This window comes from Loxodonta africana, chromosome 23 (assembly GCF_030014295.1).
Source record: "Loxodonta africana isolate mLoxAfr1 chromosome 23, mLoxAfr1.hap2, whole genome shotgun sequence".
Lineage (NCBI taxonomy): Eukaryota > Metazoa > Chordata > Mammalia > Proboscidea > Elephantidae > Loxodonta > Loxodonta africana.
The window spans coordinates 66,115,821-66,133,315 of NC_087364.1; positions in this window are offsets into that span (position 1 = coordinate 66,115,821).

Genomic DNA, 17,495 nt, shown 5'->3' on the forward strand with positions numbered 1-17,495 from the left:
GTTAGCATAAAAAAAAACAACCCCAAAACCAAACCCGTTGCCGTCAAGCCAATTCCGACTCACAGCGACCCTATAGGACAGAGTAGAACTGCCCCATAGAGTTTCCAAGGAGCTCCTGGTGGATTTGAACCGTCAACCTTTGGGTTAGCAGCTGCAGCACTTAAACCACTGTGCCATAAGCCTCACACAATTGTGACAGTCATAACAATTGCCTAGAAAGTATTGGTATATATGTGCTTACATGTGTATAGGTAAAAGGAGTGATTTATTAAAACTGTATTTATTCAAAAATTATTTTGTTGTGCAGGTACAGTGCTAGGCTCTGAAGATACTAAGGTAAATAAGACAGAGACCCTGCCTCGAAGAAGCTCAAAATTTACTGAGGGAAACAAAAATTAAACAATAAGCAGACCATTATTATAAGCAACAACAACATGAAAGCCTTAAGCCAAAACCAAGCCCATTGCTGTTGAGTCGCTTCTGACTCACAGCGACCCTACAGGACAGGGTAGAACTGCCCTATAGAGTTTCCAAGGAGCAGCTGGTGGATTCGAACTGCCCACCTTTTGGTTAGCAGCCTGAGCTCTTAACCACTGCACTACCAGGGTTCCATGAATGTATTGGTGACATTAAAATGTTCAGGATGTTTAGGAGAGCTCCAAGAGGGAAATAATTCAGAAATCAGTAGCATCTTCCAGAAGAAGAGGGGATATCTGTGATAGCTTGATACTGATACATTTCGTAAGCAAAAACTACGGGAGGGAAGTAGCTAAAAGTTAATTTCTCCACATGTATCTCCCCTCTTGCTACTGTGCACTAGCACCATGAAAGGCTGGGGAATACAAAAGGCAAGCACTGTGCCCACCCGAATTATCAAGATAATTGAGAAGATGGTCAGTCTTTTCTACCACTGTCACCACTGACCACAGAAAGAGCAAGTGACTTCTTAGAAATTCATTTTGTCTGTAAAATGGAATCCTTCGTACCACTGAATATCATGATAGAAATAAATGACAAGAATATAGTGCCTGTGAACTACTTGGCACAATAGGGTTTCCAAGGAGCAGCTGGTGGATTCGAACAGCCGACCTTCTGGTTAGTAGCCATAGCTCTTAACCACTGTGCCACCAGGGCTCCAGCACAATGGTAGCACAAGGTAATTGTTTAATATTTAAATATTGGCTACTTCCAGCTATAAATTTTTCTCTCAGCTAATTGAATACCTAACTCTTTTCAAATGTACTTCTTGTTACCATCTTGGGAGAACGAGTCGAGTGAGAAGAAAATAAGAAAACCAATTAGAAAATGTTGGCCTCGTTGTTTTAAATGGAAAAAAAAATAACATGGGAAGGAATTCATCATTTATTGCGCCCTATTTTTTTGTGTTATTCATTAAGCTAGACAAATATGCCTTATTTTATTACTTCTCACAACAATGCAGTGGGTAGGGAGGTGGACAACTCCATTTTATGACTAAGAAAAATATGGGCTAAATAAGTTTGAATAACTTTGCAAGGTCATATAGCTCGTAAAAGATGGCACCAGACCTGAATCATTGCTCCTGACTCCAATCTTGCCATTTTTATACAACTGCTTAAGTGAAATCTCCAGCTTTTCAAATTCAGAAAATGGTAAAACCATGGTTTTATTCAGCAAATATTTGCTAAGTTACTACCATGTGCCAGGCACTATGCATAAGATACTGTAGAAAGGATAATGGCACTTCAGATAGGTCCCTGACTTTATGTGGCCGAAAAGACAGAGGGAGGTGGACAGGCAAAGAGGTAATCGCAATAGCAGAAACACAGGGCGCTGGAGGAGCATATGGTAGAAGCGCTTAACTCATGGAAGGTTGGTGAAGATTCTCAGAAGTGACATCTAAGCTGAGACATGAAGCATGAGTATAAACTAGCATAGTGAAGTGCAGGGAGATGAATGATGTAGGTACAGTGAGTCGCCTATAAGAAGGCTCAGAGGCAAAACAGGGAACGAGGATTTTGAGAGTAAGGCTGTATTCCACGGTAGGATGGTACTGTGGGATGGACAAGTGATGAAGAGCCCTTGAAGGCCATGGTGAAATGTGTTGGCTTTATCCTAACTTTAGCATATGAAGCCTATGACAAGTCTTAAACAAGGCAGTGAAGTAATTAGATTTGTATCTTAGAAAGAACCTTCTTAGTAAAGGAATAAACCAGGAAAGAAAAGACATTCACATCTTTTCCTGAATTGGCTTTTATAAAAGCGAATAAACCTGTGGAAATAATTAGCAGCCGAATGGCCCAACGGTGAGACACAGACGGGCCAGTGAAGACTGCTATGACTTATGTGATCTTCAAAGCGAAACAGGCTTGGCCTGACAAGATGTTCTGGTGAAGTTAACTGTGCAAGGCCATCTGTTTAGTGATCGTTGAGGAGATTTGAAAGAAAAACATGCATTTAGCACTCGGTTGGAATTATGTGGCAGGTTGCTTGCCATGGTTTTCTACTTGTAAAAGAAGCTTTACGACAGGGGAGGTAGCTGAGGTACCATCATTTACTGAGAATCATGAAACTGGTTCCATTCCAATAAAGGGGGCAGTGCCATTTTTTTTTTTAAACAATTTCAGACTTTTATTTCTGTTATGAAGCTCCTGATCTAATATCTTATCTTCGGCACATGATCTTTGCTTCTAATTCATAGAGACATAAGGCCAACTGCACAATATGAATTTCCCTACCACATAAAAACCATCTATTCCTGTCCCCCATCCCAAATTATCCTATTAAACTTGAAACAGAAGATAATCCTGCCTCTTGGTCAGGTCTATTCTCCTTCCATTCTCTCATTCTTGGATCACAGCCTCTCTAAACCAAGTTTTCCTTTCTTTCTCATGTCTTCTGCTGTTGTTAGTTGCCACTGAGTCAGCTCCAACTCATAGCATGTACAACAGAACAAGACATTGCTAAGTCCTGTGTCATTCTCATGATCACTGTCGTGCCTGAGCCCATTGTTGCCTTCTGACCCAGAGACTCGTCTTCCAGAACTATATTAGATAATGTTCTGTTGTGATCCATAGGGTTTTCATTGGCTAATTTTTGGACATAGATTGCCGGGTCTTTCTTCCTAGTCTGTTTTAATCTGGAAGCCCCACTGAAACCTGTGCACCATGGGTGACCTGGTGGTATTTGAAATACTGGTGGCATAGCTTCCAGCAAGGTAACAACATGGAAGCCACCACAGTATGACAAACTGACAGACAGATGGTGGTCCTGTCTTCTGCTTCTGCCATTTTGCTTTAACTTTCCCCTAAAGCTATTAATATGGTCAAGTCTTTCTAATCAACAAAAAAAAAAAAAGAAAAATGTTTCCTTACATACTGATGGACATGCCAGCTTGAGTCCAATTTTGCAGAATTCAGGATTGTACCAACCAGAATTAGGGTAAGAGGGAAAGGAGATGAAGAGGAAGGGAGAACATGGCTCCATTGACCCCATGCATCCCTACTATACTACTTCCTTCACCTTCCCTCTTTAATTCTTCTTGGTTATGTTCTACATTTTCTGCTACCATTGCCCCATCATCCATTCTTCCCACCAAAATCTTAATTCTACCCTCGCCATAGTTACTTCTCTGGCAAAGCTTATTGCAGGAGTCCCACCCAGTGGACATTTTTGGATCTTCCTCTTACTTTGTAGCACTGCTGTGTTTGGCAGGGTGAGACACTCTCCTTCTTGAAGCCCTCTCTTCCCATCATTTCCATGACTTATCTCCTGTGGCTTTCCTGTTACCTCTCTGCCTATTCTGTTCACTATCCTCTATTAGAGTCTCTATTCCCCCATCATTCTCTAGACATCCAAGCTCCTCAGGGCTCAGATGTCAGCCTTTTGTTCTTAGCCCATACAATCTCTCTGAAAGATCTCTTCCAAACCAATGATTTGAACCGTGTCTTTATGCTAATGACTCAGTGATCTTTTATGCTAACTCTAGATTCTCTCCTGAATGTTAAACTTATATATCCAACTGTCCAGAGGATACCTTCCTTTATGGGAAGCCCATAGGAACTTTAAACTCAACATGAATAAAACCAAATATTTCATCTACCATCAATCTGAACCATCTACTCCTCCCTTATTCTAACTGGCATCCCAGCACCTGTTTCCCACCTTGTGTTTTATGGAAAAGGTTACAAACCTATAAAATGCTTTTAACAATACTTACACACATAATTTTTTTGCTTAGAAAGTTCTTACCATTCTTTTCTATCTGGATAACTTCTACTCATCCTTCAAACCCCAGTCAGGACTGGCTCTTCTAAAAAGACTTCCCTAAGCACTCTGTCCACTTCTATAACATAGCTACCATTTCTTTCTCTTTGTTACACCTGTACCTTGCCCACAGTTCAGTTGCTTCATTCATCACACTGTATTTTAAGTCTTACTTTCTTTCTTACTTCTTTGGATCTCAGATACAGAAAATTGATGGAGTCATAGCATATACCATTTTTAGTTCAGGCAAAGCCCTTCCTGCTGAATTTTATTTCTTTCCCACTTCTTTTTACATCTTCACTCTCATGCCTTTTCCCACCTCAGACATATCCCTATCACATGTTTGTTATGTGTCCTTAAATATGCAAATAGCAATAAATATTTAACATTATTTTAGGTTTTTTTTAATTTTTTATATTAACAACTCTGTGCAATAAATCTGTTTCCAAATTCACCATTCCATTTTCTACGTTTCTTTCTTAATTCTATTTTAAGATATGTCAATAGTGCTGAATATAAATAAAGTTCATTGCTTTTTGTTGCTGCATAGTATTCCGTTTAAGCATTCGCCACATTTTGATCATACATTTCTCTATAATAGACATCTTGGTTGCCTCCAACTTTCTGTTGTCACTAATAGTACTACAATAAACACCTTTGTGTATATCCACTTAGATGGAAATATATCTGGAATATAAACTCAGGAGTGAAATTACTGGATGGTAGGGAACACACATGTTTAGTTTTGTAAAATTCTGTCATCTGCTTTCCAGAATAGTGATACCAATTATATTTATTCTATTATTGTTTTCATTCTGTTGTTTTATGGTGTGTCTTAATGTTTAATAGGGTTTTCCCTCTGTCCCCCTCTCTTGTTTATCAATTCCTTTGCTAGTCCTAAGAATTTATTCTTTCAAATTATTTTAGAATCGAGTCATTAAGTTCTCAGAACATCCAGCTACAATTACTGCTTTAAAATATTTTGTAGATTTCTTTACAATAAAAACTGAAAATTGAATAAGACCTATGTTTGATCTCTCCTTTTGATCAAGTCTTCCTTTATGCCCTTCAACAGAAGTTAAAAATTTTTTCATTAAAATGTCTTTTGCCTTCTTTTTAGTTTTGTTTATTACTATATCATTTTTTTGACCTATTGTGTATAGTATCTTATTTTCCATTAGATTGATTTTTGGCTGCTAATATAAAGGTAAGTACTGGTTTTCATAAATTGATTTATATCTGCTACTTTTACAGACTTTTTATACGTTCTAATAGTTTTTTACATTGAATTTTCCATTGAGAAGATATCATCTACCGATATTTTTATTTCCTTTTAAACTTTAGTTTTTATTTCTTATTATCATGCATTTGAATTTTATTATCATGCGTTTGAACTGTGGTATTGGTGGAGAATATTGAATAAATCATGAACTGCCAGAAAGACAAGCCAATCAATGTTAGAAAAAATAAACTGAGCCTCAGGAATCAGTAAGACAATAACAAAAGGTCTGGACAAAAGATTGATATCATCAAAGTCTCAAAAGGATGTGAGAAACACAGGGAGACTGAAAGAGTATTCGAAGAAATAATGACCAAAAACAACTCAAATTTGATGAAAAACAGCTGGTGAGAATATAAAACGGTATAGTCACTCAAAAATATTTTGGCAATTACTTTCAAAACTAAAAATAGACTTTTCATATTACCCAATAATTACACAGGTGGGCATTTACTCCAGAAAAATGAGAAGTTATGTCCACACAAAAATCTGTATGTGAATGTCATAGTAGCTTGATTTGTAATAGGCAAAAACTGGAAACAATAGTTAAATAGCTAAAAAAGTTGTGGTGGAGCCCTGGTGGCAAAGTGGTTAAGAGCTCGGCTGCTAACCAAAAGGTTGGCAGTTTGAATCCACCAGCTGCTCTTTGGAAATCCTGTGGGACAGTTCTACTCTGTCCTACAGGGTTGCTGTGAGTGAGAATTGACTCAATGGCAGCAAGTTTTTTTTTTTTTTTTTTTTTTTGTGGTATAGCCATACCATGCAATACTATCTATCAATAAAAAAAGAACAAATTACTGATACAACAACCTGGATGAATCTTCAGAGAATTATGCTGAGCGAAAAAAGCCAATCCCAAAGGATACATGCTGAATCAATCAATTTATGTAACATTCATAAAATAATATAACCATAGAAATGAAGGACAGATTTGTGATTGGTAGCGTTTACACATGGGGAAGGAGTGGAGGGATATGATTATAAATAAGTAACATAAGAGAGACTTGTGTTGGTGATACAGTTGGGTATCTTGATTGTGGTATTGATCGCTCAAAGTTAAACATTTGATAAAATTATATAGAGCTACACACACACACACACAAATGAGTAGTGAAATTTAAATAATCTCTATAGATTATAACAATATCAGTTTCTTGATTTTAATAGTGTAGGATAGTTGTCTAAGACATTAACATTGGGGGATACTGGGATACTTTCCAATACATTTCCTTGCAACCTCCTGTAAATTTATAATAGCATCAAAATAATTTTTAAATGAATAAATAGAAAAGGAAAATTGTATCAGAAATGTGGGAACCAACAATTTTAAACAGCTTCATAAAACATAATTTATTCTAGACTTCCAGATTTGGGACAGAATTGAACAAACAAGATGAATTTGGTGCTTTGGAAATTATGAAAGCTGCTGGTGAGTTCTATCAGAAGCAGCAGAAGTTAATACTTTGCTGAAGATACAGAACTTGCCAACACATCATATTATGAATGATTTAGCTGATCAAGATGACTGCATATAAGAAAAATACCAAGGTTATTCAAGGAGTGAAAATGGAACCTCAAATCATTTTGAGACAAATTTTTTCCTGGCAATGCATGCCTTTAATTAGTTATGGGGAGAAAATTTGAAATAGAAAACTTTAGCGATATCTATTGGGAAAATAGACTTTGGCTTTATAACAATAACATTGGATGAAGAGTTCCATTAACTTATCAAAGAATGCAGATAGACACGATGTTTACCTTGTGCAAAAAGATCTGATGGTTTTCAAACTACAGTTCAGTTAAAATTTCCAGAGTTCCTAGTATTACCTGTTGTTAAAATTAGCCTTAAGAGTATGTATTTTGATGCTGCTGTATCACCTGCGTTGTAACTACTCTGCACATCCATCATGGAGTTCCTGTCCGTCTATTACGGACATGCCCACCGGAAATAACTACAGTGGAGATAAGATTGGGTTAGCAAACCACTGGCCAAACTGATAAAAGAAAAGCAGGAGAGGAAGCAAATAACCCGAATGAGAAACGAGATGGGCCATATTACAACAGACCCAACTGAAATTAAAAGAATCATATCAGATTACTATGAAAAACTATACTCAAACAAATTTGAAAACCTGGAAGAAATGGATGAATTCCTAGAAACACACTACCTACCTAAACTAACACAAACAGAGGTAGAACAACCAAATAGACCCATAACAAAAGAAGAGATTGAAAAGGTAATCGAAAAACTCCCAACAAAAAAAAAAGCCCTGGTCCGGACAGCTTCACTGCAGAGTTCTACCAGACTTTCAGAGAAGAGGTAACACCACTATTACTAAAGGTATTTCAGAGCATAGAAAAGGACGGAATACTACCAAACTCATTCTATGAAGCCACCATATCCCTGATACCAAAAACAGGTAAAGACACCACAAGAAAAGAAAATTATACACCTATATCCCTCATGAACGTAGATGCAAAAATCCTCAACAAAATTCTAGCCAATAGAATTCAACAACATATCAAAAAAATAATTCACCATGACCAAGTGGGATTCATACCAGGTATGCAGGGATGGTTCGACATTAGAAAAACAATTAATGTAATCCACCACATAAACAAAACAAAAGACAAGAATCACATGATTTTATCAATTGATGCAGAAAAGGCATTTGACAAAGTTCAACACTCATTCATGATAAAAAAACTCTCAGCAAAATAGGAATAGAAGGGAAATTTCTCAAGATAATAAAGGGCATTTATACAAAGTCAACAGCCAACATCACCCTAAATGGAGAGAGCCTGAAAACATTCCCATTGAGATTGGGAACCAGACAAGGATGCCCTTTATCACCACTCTTATTCAACATTGTGCTGGAAGTCCTAGCCAGAGCAATTAGGCTAGATAAAGAAATAAAGGGCATTCAGATTGGCAAGGAAGAAGTAAAATTATCTCTATTTGCAGATGACATGATCTTATACACAGAAAACCCTAAGGAATCCTCCAGAAAACTACTGAAACTAATAGAAGAGTTCAGCAGAATATCGGGATACAAGATAAACATACAAAAATCAGTTGGATTCCTCTACACCAACAAAAAGAACATCGAAGAGGAAATCACCAAAACAATGCCATTTACAGTAGCCCCCAAGAAGACAAAATACTTAGGAATAAATCTTACCAGAGATGTAAAATACTTATACAAAGAAAACTACAGTACACTTCTGGAAGAAACCAAAGGAGACTTAACTTACATAAGTGGAAGAACATACCTTGCTCGTGGATAGGAAGACTTAACATTATAAAAACATCTGTTCTACCAAAAGTGATTTATACATTTAATGCAATTCCGATCCAAATTCCAACGACATTCTTCAATGAGATGGAGAAACAAATCACCAATTTCATATGGAAGGGAAAGAGGCCCCGGATAAATAAGGCATTACTGAAAAAGAAGAACAAAGTAGGAGGCCTTACTTTACCTGATTTTAGAACCTATTATACTGCCACAGTAGTCAAAACAGCCTGGTACTGGTACAACAACAGATACATGGACCAATGGAACAGAATTGAGAATCCAGACATAAATCCATCCACATACGAGCAGCTGATATTTGACAAAGGCCCCAAAACAGTTAAATGGGGAAAAGACAGTCTTTTTAACAAATGGTGCTGGCAGAACTGGATATCCATTTGCAAAAAAAATGAAACAAGACCCATACCTCACTCCATGCACAAAAACTAACTCAAAATGGATCAAAGACCTAAATATAAAATCTAAAATGATAAAGATCATGGAAGAAAAAATAGGGACAATGTTAGGAGCCCTAATACATGTCATAAACAGTATAGAAAACATTATAAAGAATGTAGAAGAAAAACTAGATAACTGGGAGTTCCTAAAAATCAAACACTTGTGCTTATCCAAAGACTTCACCAAAAGAGTAAAAAGACTACCTACAGACTGGGAAAAAGTTTTTAGCTATGACATTTCTGATCAGCACCTGATCTCTAAAATCTACATAATACTGCAAAAACTCAACTGCAAAAAAACAAATAACCCAATTAAAAAATGGGCAAAAGATATGAATAGACACTTCACTAAAGAAGACATTCAGGTAGCTAACAGATATATGAGGAAATGTTCACAATCATTAGCCGTTAGAGAAATGCAGGCCAAAACTACAATGAGATTTCATCTCACTCCAACAAGGCTGGCATTAATCCAAAAAACACAAAATAATAAATGTTGAAGAGGCTGTGGAGAGATTGGAACACTTCTACACTGCTGGAGGGAATGTCAAATGGTACAACCACTTTGGAAATCGATTTGGCACTTCCTTAAAAAGCTAGAAATAGAACTACCATACTATCCAGCAATCCCACTCCTTGGAATATATCTTAGAGAAATAAGAGCCTTTACACGAACAGATATATGCACACCCATGTTTATTGCAGCACTGTTTACAATACCAAAAAGATGGAAGCAACCAAGATGCCCATCACTGGATGAATGGATAAATAAATTATGGTATACTCACACAGTGGAATACTACGCATCGATAAAGAACAGTGAGGAATCTGTGGAACATTTCATAACATGGAGGAACCTGGAAGGCATTATGCTGAGTGAAATTAGTCAGTTGCAAAAGGACAAATATTATATAAGACCACTATTATAAGAACTTGAGAATTAGTTTAAACTGAGAAGAAAACATTCTTTTGTGGTTACGAGAGGGGGGAGGGAGGGAGGGTGAGAGACGGATATTCACTAATTAGATAGTAGATGAGAATTACTTTGGGTAAAGGGAAGGACAGCACACAGTACAGGGGAGGTCAGCACAATTGGACTAAACCAAAAGCAAACAAGTTTCCTCAATGAACTGAATGCTTAGAGGGCCAGCGTAGCGGGGGCAGGGGTCTGGGGACCATGGTTTCAAGGGACATCTAAGTCAATTGGCATAATAAAATCTATTAAGAAAACATTCTGCATCCCACTTTGAAAAGTGGCATCTGGGGTCTTAAACGCTAGCAAGCAGCCATCTAAGATGCATCAATTGGTCTCAATCCACCTGGATCAAAGGAGAATGAAGAACACCAAGGACGCAAGGTGATTACGAGCCCAAGAGACAGAAAGGGCCACAAAAACCAGTGATTACATCATCCTGAGACCAGAAGAACTAGATGGTGCCCGGCTACAACCGATGACTGCCCTGACAGGCAACACAACAGAGAACCCCTGAGGGAGCAGGAGAGCAGTGGGATGCAGACCCGAAATTCTCATAGGACCAGACTTAATGGTCTGACTGAGACTGGAAGGACCCCGGTGGTCATGGCCCCCAGACCTTCTGTTCGCCCAGGACAGGAACCATTCCCGAAGTCAACTCTTCAGACATGGATTGGACTGGACGATGGGTTGGAGAGGGATACTGGTGAGGAATGATGTTCTTGGATCAGGTGGACACTCAAGTGTGCATCTCCTATGTTGGCATCTCCTGCCTGGGGGGGAGATGAGAGGGTGGAGGGGATTAGAAGCTGGCGAAAAGGACACGAAAAGATAGAGTGGAGGGAGAGAGCAGGTTGTCTCATTAGGGGGAGAGTAATTGGGAGTGTGTGGCAAGGTGTATATGGGTTTTTGTGTGAGAGGCTGACTTGATTTGTAAACTTTCCCTTAAAGCACAATAAAAATTATTTAAAAAAAAAAAGATTTGGTTAGCAGTATGATGTCTTAAGATATACGATATTATTTTAATTTTGCCATATACTCCTTGATTACTGCTGTTTTATACAAATGAAGCAACAACCTTAGTCCAAAATAAATGACAGTTAAATAATGATAATAAAACACATTTCAAAAAATGTGCAAAACAAAACTTATCCTGTCTAGGAATACATCTATAAATAGTAAAATTCTCAAGATATGTATGGAAAGATGCCCACCAAATTCAGAATACTGGGAGAAATTTGATTTGGGGTGGGCACGCAAGTACTTCCACTGGAAATACAGTGATTTATTATTTCATAACCTGAGGAGTAGATACATGTTTATTATTATTATTGTTCATGTTTGTATGCCACAAAATACCAAAAAAAATTGAATAAAATCCCACGTTCAAATATTTTTTTGTTGACAATTGCAAACCTCTTGCTTCCACTGTCACTGCCGAGAATTCTGAGGTTAACCTAAGTCTTTTTCCTTTGAGGGTCTGCTTTCTCTAGAAGCTTTTAGAATTTTCTCAGTGTAGTCCATGTTCTTAAATTTCACCATACTGTGTCTACATGTAAGTTCTCCTTATTTATTTTATTTGGCAATCTAGGAGCTTTTTCAATATGCTTTATTTATTTTTTTTAATTCAACTTTGCTTTATCTCTGAGAGATTGTGCATGATTATTTCTTCAATAATTTCCTCTCCATCTGTTTTTTCCTTTCCTTTGTCTCTTAATATTTAGATTTTTTAAGTGCTCATCAACAGGCAAATGGATAAATAAATTTTGGTACATGCACACGATGGAACACTATGTTACAATAAAGAGCAATGATGAATCACAAAACATCTCACAATATGGATAAATCTGGAGGGCATTATGCTGCATCAAATGAGTCAATTGCAAAAGGACAAATATTGTATGAGACCACTATTGTAAAAATTCAAGTAAAGGTTTACACACAGGGAAAAAAAACCTTTGATGGTTACAAGGGACGGGAGGGGTGAGGAGGGGAAATCACTAACTAGATAGTAGACAAGTGCTGAAGCCCTGGTGACACAGTAGTTAAGCGTTCGGCTGCTAACCAAAAGGTTGGCAGTTTGAATCTACCAGTCGCTCCTTGGAAACGCTATGGGACAGTTCTACTCTGTTCTATAGGGTTGCTATGAGTCGGAATCAACTTGACAGCAAAGGTTTTTTTTTTAAAGACAAGTGCTAACTTTGGTGAAAGGAAAGACAACACACAATATGGGGGAAGTCAGTACAACTTGACCAAGGCAAAGCCATAGAAGCTTCCTAGACGCATCCAAACCTCTTGAGGGTTCGAGTTACTGGAGATGAGGGCAGGGGACCATGGTCTCAGGGGACATCTATGTCAGCTGGCATAACCTAGTTCATAAAGAAAATGTTCTACATTTTACTTTGGTGCGTTGCATCTGGGGTCTTAAACACCTGTGAGTGGCCTTCTAAAATACATCTATTGGTCCCTTCACGTTCGGAGCAGAGGAGAATGAAGAAAACCAAAGACGCAAGGAAAATATCTGTCCAAAAGACTCATGGACCACTTGAACCACAGTCTCTGCCAGCCTGAGCCCAGAACAAATAGATAGTGCCCAGCTACCACCACTGACTGCTCTGGCAGGAATCACAATAGAATGTTTCAGACAGAGTGGGAGAAAAATGTAGAACAAAATTCAAATTCACAAAAAAAGACGAGAATTACTGGTCTGACAGAGACTGGAGGAACCACTGAGACTATGGCACCCGACACCCTGCTAACCCAGAACTGAAGCCACTCCTGAAGTCCACCTGTCAACCACAGATTGAACAGTCCTATAAAAAAAAAACAATAACACACATGGAGAGCATGCTCTTTACTTTAGTCAACTATATGAGACCAAATTGGGCAACACCTGCCCAAAAGCAAAGACGAAAAGGTAGAAAGGGACGGGAAACCTGGAGGAATGGACACGGCGAACCTTGGGTATAAAGGGAAAGGGGGAGAGTGCTGACATACTGTGGAGATTGCAACCATTGTCACAAAACAATTTGTGTATAAATTTTTGAATGAGAAACTAAAAAAAAAAAAAAATAGATTTTGATGTGGCTACTTCTAAATTTCACATATCTTAACTTTTATAATTTCTCTCTAATTATTCCTCTTAATTCATTCTATGAGAGTTTCCTGACCTGATCTTCTGGTTTACTCATTTTTTGTTGTACTCACTTTGGTTTTTTTAAATTCTATCTATTATTTAATTTTAATTAGCATCTTTTTATACTCAATTTTCCCACTTGGTGTTTCTTAACAATGTTGTGCTTTTTCTTCATGTTACCATTAGTCTATCATATGTTGGATGATTTTTTAAAAATATTCTAATACATGATATTGTATCATGCACTGGAGGATATTTTTGTTTTTATTTCTTGATCTGCTGATTTCATTTAGCCTATTTCATCCAGTCTTATTTGCTCATTTTATTGACTCTTCCTTTATCATGATTGTGACCCTGATATCTGGCTCCATTTGCCAGTAAGCTCATCTGCCCCTGGAGATATCCGATATCTTGCTTGGCAATGGGTACAGATAGAATTCTCACCTTCTATTTTTTTTTTTTTTTTTTTATGCAGGAGACCTGGGTTAATTCCCAGCAAGTGCATCTCATGCGCAGCCACCGCCCCTTTGTCAATGGAGGTTTGCGTGTTACTTTGATGCTGAACAGGTTTCAGGGGAGCTTCCGGCTAAGATGGGTTAGGAAGAAAGGCCAGATGATCTGCTCCCAAAAATCAGTTAATAAAAACCCCATCAATCACAAAGGTCTGATTCATAACCAATCCTGGCAGTGTGAGTCAGGGGCAATGTGTCAGCAGCTAACAACAACAATATGTACAGGATAGAACAGCTTGTGTGACTCTTAGCTTATTTAAATGTGGGAAGACTGTATCCCAGGGCAGCGGCTAAGGAGCCACAGTCTGGGCTTGATCCTCCCTCCTCCCTCCACTCCTTCATGAAGCTTCTCAACAGGTGGCACTGCCCCTCAGGGAACCCTCTGTACTGACGCTGCTCTCTTGCTGTTCCTTTTCACCATTTCTACATGCCCTTGAGCCTCTTTGACATCACCCTGTTGACCCCAGTGTCCTGAGCAGGCATAGCCGACCCTCTGTCAGCAGTAGGGGAGCAGATGAGCATCTCCACAGGGCAGTGTGGTGCAGTAAGAAGGGAGCACAACTCCAACGCTCTTATTCTCAGCTAATCTCCACGCTGTTCGTGCAGATCTGTTCATCTTTGCCAGTTGTTGCCCTCCAGCTCCGAGTCAACTCTGCCCAGCGTTTTCTCTCAGTCCTGATGTCGGCTCCTCAGATTCACACTTTTTTTTTTTTTTTTTTTAAACTTCTGCATCATTTCTAGGGTAGAACTGGAGGGAGTAAGGTAAGTAGACCACAAGGTCTGATCAGGATTCAAACACACATAAGCAAAATGACTTGGACTTGGCTCAATCTGTTTCGCTAAAACTCACTGCTAAATCTGCAACCTATGATCTATTTCTATGGTGGCAGAGACCCTAATTCTTTTTCTCTCCCATTTTGGTGTTCCTTACCAGCCACTAAAGGGCAGAAGTCCTATGTATTTCTGTATCTTCAATAACGTGCACAATGTGAACATCCAATAAACACTGGTTTTTGTTATTACTGTTTTGTTGTTTATGAGTGAGTGGAAGGACGTAATGGTTTAACGTGATAAGGGTTAAATAGTTGATATCATAATTAGCAAATAAGAAGTTTATCTGTGGGGCAGTTCACATCTGGGGTTTCAATCTTGAGTGAATTTTACCCCAGAGTTAGGAAGGGAGGATGTTCAACAAGGGCAAGAGGACTTCAGGGGTCACAGCAATTTAGGAGCATGGAAGAAATCAATAAAAGAAACATTCGGTCTGTTGCCACAGTTCTACGTAAAAGTGATAGAAAAAGGCAGAATCCGTTTAACTCAGGTCAGTTAATAGAATTGTGGGACCTCAGCAGATTGACTCGATGCAGAAAAAAGAAAAATGTAATACAACAAAACAAAACCTGTCCCAGCAACATCTGAGGTCACCCTGGTCCTCTCTTTTATCCAGACTGCATCTGGACAATCCCTGAGCGGGTAGACCTCTTCCCTGAAGGAGGTGAGAGCAGCACCAACAACATCACAGAGACTGTTGAGAAGAAAGCCTGTCTTCATGCACCACCATCTTCCCAGCCAGTTCCTCTACAGGCCTCCAGAGGTTGGAAATGATGAAGCAGTCGCCCCAATAATGTCTTTGGAACAGGGCAGGGTAATCTCTCCCTTAATCCCAAAGTACATAAGAAAATATTTCCCATGCAATGTTAGAAAGCTTTCCAATCCCTAAAATTCTGTATCCACACTCAAATGTCATTTAACGAGGCTATTAACTAAAACTGCTTCATGTTTGAGAGTTGTTTTTAAGACACACATTAAAAAATAAATTAAATGATTGGTATACTCAATCAAGTAGAAGGTCATTACCCTCATTTGAACTACCAATATGCAGCAATTAATGGAGACTTCTCAGTTTAGAAATATTTTTAAAGAGCAAGAGTGAATTACTAAGGGAAATACAAAAAGTTAATTTTGACTTGTACTGGGCTGGATCGTTATGCAATTTTTTGAGGTCATCTTTAGAAACAGGATAAACATGTGCCAAGGTGCTAAGCCCATCTGGTTATTCTTGGGGCTCTAATTAACTTCCATGCTAGTTTGATTAACACTGGCTTTTGTTTCTTTCCTGGTGGAAGGCAGCCTCTGTGGGGAAGAGCTTAAGTGAGTCATCTTTTTTAGCAGGCATGGAAGCACAGGGTTTTTTCCCTTGGTGGTGTCAAGATTTTTCTTTGTGGACTCTCAGATACCTGACTTTTTTTAGTTGTAAAGAGTTCTATGAAAGTGTACTCTCTTTTATTTCTTCTCAAAAGATCAAGAGGAACCATTACTTTGTTTCCATAAAGAAAGGTATAAGAAACCGCATAAAAAATGGGTCATTTTATTTGTACTCAGTTCATTACGTTTTAATATTAAAATGGCCAGCATATTTTACACTTCCAGTGTTCCTCTGGATAGCTTATGCAACACAGTGATTTCTCACTTCCTTGACCTGTCTCCAAGATCCTTCTCTCTTTGTCTCAGTCATCTAATAGCCCCAACTTGGATATCACTTATATATGTGCTCCACTAAGTACCACCCTCTATGACCTCAGCAGCCTTCTCCCCTTCCAGCGAGAGACACAATCAGTGTGGCTAGTGGTGCTTAGAGTGAGCTGGAAAGGACCAAAGATCATTTTAAAGGCCACTTGAGTGGTACGAAAGAGAAAAAATGGGATTCTGAACCAAGGTTGTAGTGATGAGAAGGGAAAGATAAGAGTAAGAAATATTATACAGGCAGAAAAGACAGAGGTTGGTTGGAGAGCCAACGTGGAGATTGAAGGAAGTGTATTAGTTTTCCATTGGTGCATAACATTACCTCAAACACAGTGACTTAAAACAAGACACATTCATTTTACAATTTATTTATTTATTTTACAATTTCTGTAGGTCAGAAGTTTGGACATGGCTTGCCTGGATTTTCTGCTCATGGTTTCCACAAGGCTGAAATCAAGGTGTTGGCTGGGATGCATTCTCACCAGGAGGCTTGACTGGGGAAGGATCCACTTCCAAGTTTCCTCTGAATGTTGGTTGGATTTACTTCTTTGCAACTGAAGAATTCACGGTAGCTTGATTCTTCAAAACCAGCAACTTAGGGAGTGTCTCTGCTGCTTCTAGTCTCTTATTTCAGGAAAGTCCTGGACCTACTTTTAAAGGGCTCATGTAATTAAGTCAGGCCTATCCAGGGTTATCTCCTTCTTAATTAACTCAGGTCAACTGGTTAGGCACCTTAATTACATCTGCAAAATCCCTTTGTCATATCCTATTGATAAGAAACAAGTCACAGGTAAGGGGAGGGAATTTTACAAAGGTGTGCATTTCATTGGGAAGGAATCACAGGAGTCATCTTAAAATTCTGCCTACCACAGAATAAAATAAAGTACAAAGCTAAAGATTTGGTCTCAGATGACTGAGGAAATGGTAGGACTAATAAACTGAGACCAAAAAATCAATAAATTAAACAGTTTGGGATAGCAGATGAGTTCAGTTTTGTTCATACTTCTATTGAGATGCCAAAACCTTAAGAAAAGTTGCCAAGAGGAAATTGGTGAATATATAAGCTGGAACAA